Genomic DNA, 4,036 nt, shown 5'->3' on the forward strand with positions numbered 1-4,036 from the left:
TCGTATATTCTGATCCTAAAATTAAGGAACTTTTAGAAAGTGGGTCGTAATCGATAGAAATTCAATTAATTTGAATTTACAAAATTCTATTTATTTCTTTGCGAATTCAAATCGCCAACTAGTGGTACTTCGGGCAGCAAAGTTCTCGTGTAATTTCTTCTTTTTCATCGTACAATATTCATACTCTGAGCCATCATAAAACGAAAAATCTCAGGAAGATCTGGAGATCAGTGATGTGATAAAATTTAAAGATAACTAGAGATAGAGACGTATAAAATGCTACATTTTGCTACAGTGCTACGCGACTAGTAACGTTTCTCAGTATGTTCTTTGATAATTGACTATTATAAATACACTAAGAATAGATGACACACACGCTACAAGTTACGCGAAATTCTAGCGGTTTTGAAAAACATCAACGATTATCAATATAATGAGGAAACAAAAAGTAACGTCGATTTCATAATTGTTGATGCATTTACGTGTGAACATCCTCTTTGTTAGTGCAAGGACGAAAAAAACAAAGCATTTATCTTTATTATTATTCACGGAAGATTTATCGGAAAGATATCGTTGTGTTTTATTAGAAAAATATTGAAAAATATTTATTTCTATATAACTGTAATAATATCACTTGATTTTTATCACTTTTAAATATTTTGTTTACACAAAAACTGATCTATAAGTCTGATTCATGTATAAAATAGCGTTTTTAATTCCGTGATGTCAGATGTTTATTTTTTAAGATTATACGTCAGTCTGTAGCAGCAGTTACACAAGAATCAACCTTGCAAGCCTATTATACCAGTTTGAATTCAAAAGACGCGTTTAAGCAAATGTAAGAATGTTTCGAATGTCTTATATCAATTTTATCCTTCGTTATTATTAATAAACATTTCGAAGATTATTTCAAATTCGTATTTTCATTAATAATCCTATGCCTGATCATCGATATTATACAATTTTGAGAACATTGGACAAATGTGTCAATTCCATCGTAGATTCTCTTATTTCAAAGATTATTTCGAACTCTTTATCCCTCGTTAATAATACCTTAAATCTGATTACTCGGAATATCGTTAAATATTGGTTTGAAACATCTGATAATATTGGGAATACATCATTTTTCTGTCGTGTCAAATAATTAAGAGATTAAAATTTCTAATAACAGGTGGCTAATTCGTAATCGGTATCGAGTTTAGATCTGTCTTAGCTTCAAGAATCTAAATATAACGCGCTGAAGGCAAATTATATTCTTTGCAGAGTTAATCTTATCGAGAATTTATGCTTTGCGGTTTATGCAAATTCATATTTTAATGAACGTAAGTAAAGAAATGACACATAACTCGAAATTGGTTTTATTCTTCAAATGTTATGGCCACTACTCTACTTTGCGTATCTTTAAGTATTATGTCTATTTTGTACGTTTTAGTGTATTTCAGTTCGCTCTGTATGCATAAACATCCGGAATTAAGTTATTATAGTTATTTAACAGAAAGAGACGACGAAGGCTGTTATCATTGTTACGTTGCGTGCGATCGTAACGTAAAATTATTACAGAGCCACTAAGAGAACTGATTCTTTGATTTCTTATCAAGTAACGAGTCACTAAGATATTAAGTACGAATAATCCCACAACAAAATGAATCACGGATATAATATTGAAAAAGAAGATTGTTTATTGTTTCCATTTAGAGTACAAATGTCAATAGTCGTTTTATCGTTATGTATTACCATCCTATTTTAAATGTACAATATCATTCTATTTTACAGTCGTTCAATTTTTCCATGCTTACAATTAGCGACTTGATGCGTACACAACAGTTGAATCGTTTAATTATAATCTTAAGAAATTTCAATCGTAAAAAAATTATTCGTGGACGAATTGGTATAAAAAATTCTCAAAAATTTACTACGATGATATTGATTGATTTCATGAAATCTTTACCTAGGTTTCATTTCCTTAATTACGTCCATAAACGTATAAAGATACATAAACTAAAATAACTGAATTTGAAAATTCGAAAGTAAATGTAACCATAGCAAGAGAGAAACTTCTTATCATCGATCAGACAAAGGAGAGATCTGGTCACCTCGTTCAACTCGTATCACATTCTCTGAGATACAATCGTTCAAGAGATAATAGACGTTTCGTTATCTCTGCTTTCACAATGAACCTCTACGGTCTAGAGCGGTGAACGTTAGAATTACATATAAACTGTTAAACAGCGGTATCTGCTTCACATTAAGACCCAAGACAAATTTAATCCAAAATGACTTCGACCTTAACAGAATCAATTGCATTATCGATAGACTTATCGGAGAGAAATCTCCCGAGAATACAAATTCGCAAGACAACTCAAACGCAATTCAACTTTCCTGCCTCGCTGTTTTCTTCCCACACTGTTCTGTCGAGGATGCAACAGATCTCATCGAAGGAATCTCCCACAAGTACGATATGAAAACAGTTTTCTTTATACATATTAAGATATTATAAATAATCAGCTCCTCGGACTGAGGAGCCTACTCCAATAGCTAGAGACGCCAGGTCTCTATAAAAAATCCTGCTCACGTGGGAAACGTGAAACTGGAGGAGTGTGAGCACATTGGTCACGGAACACGAAAGTTACATGAGACCGAAGTAATACGACTGTGTATATGACAGCAATAGCAGAATAGAAATTAATTACGGGGCAATTTTTATTTTTTAAGCGATCAGCGGACAAATTAAAAATTCCGTTAACTGATCAGCGAATCCGGAAATCCACGTCATCTTAATCACCGGCTCAGAAGTCCCAATCGGAAATCGTCGTCATCCTGATTACCGTTCCGGAACGACCTACTTAAAAGAGTGTTTTTCCAGAATCATAGCAGTATCAGTGCGACACCCTGATGGAGCCAATCGCAATGCTGGCAAAAGTTTGGAATTCTTTTCCTTCTGATCTCGGCCCTTTTCCGGAAACCTCAAACAGTGTTAGACGAAGCAGCGTTAAATGTACGAACGTTAGGCGCAACAGAGTGAATATTTATCAGAAGAAATTACGATAGATAACGAGAACCGAAGATTAATAAGAAATTATGAGAAATCTATAAATTGTTACGTATTGAAATGATATATAAGTTGCATTTTTCTTTTACAATTTTAATTTTATACAAATCAGAGTTTCCGTATATATATATCGATGCTCGCTGGTCATTTCGATTTTTAACTGTTATGCGTGATTATTCTTGTGCTAATCTGCCATTCGATAAATTTCATCACAGTGATAAGTGGAAGATTAATACTTGGCAAAAAATATACAAACTATAATAATTATTATGATTGCCACGAATTCTACCACATTCGTATTTTTATTGAAAGATATTTGAAAGATATCTGTACTCTCGTGTACAAACCTGACAGAATCATCAACAAATTTTATTTTTAATGAATTTCTTAATGAATTTTTGTTTTAACGATTTATTGTCATAAATTATAGTATTCTCCGCTTTTGTAGACATAATTAATGAAACTATCCGAAAGTCAAATATAACACGGTTCTCTGTTACCAGCAATTTTCTACAGACTGTGCCCTATTCCCTTCAACAAACTAGATATTAAATTATAATTAATAACGAAATATAACATTGCGTATGAAGGACACATATTTTACAAACATATAATATGTACTAATTTGCGTTTTATATTTTAAACTTTAAACGCCATTTTAAACTTGCAACAATTTCAAATTTTCAAGAAATCTTCCAAGAACATTTCAAATCTCTCAAAAAATGTCAATTTCGTTATCCTCCGTGAATGTTATCGACGCAGTCGAACGAATAAATAGTTCCCAACGCCTCCGTCATTGACATGGGTGGCGTTATGCTGAATCGTGCGCTCCTGATGTCCGGGTACGCTGGGCTTTTCGAATCCATTAAATATTTCTTACGATTCTTTCGCTTTTTTTACGGCAGTGACGCGCATGTACCGAGGGGTAGCTACCCCCACGCAGACAACACGGTTTCGACACGGTAGAGGGAGAGAAAAGAGCAGGTC

This window comes from Bombus affinis, chromosome 3 (genome assembly GCF_024516045.1).
Source record: "Bombus affinis isolate iyBomAffi1 chromosome 3, iyBomAffi1.2, whole genome shotgun sequence".
Taxonomy (NCBI): Eukaryota; Metazoa; Arthropoda; class Insecta; order Hymenoptera; family Apidae; genus Bombus; species Bombus affinis.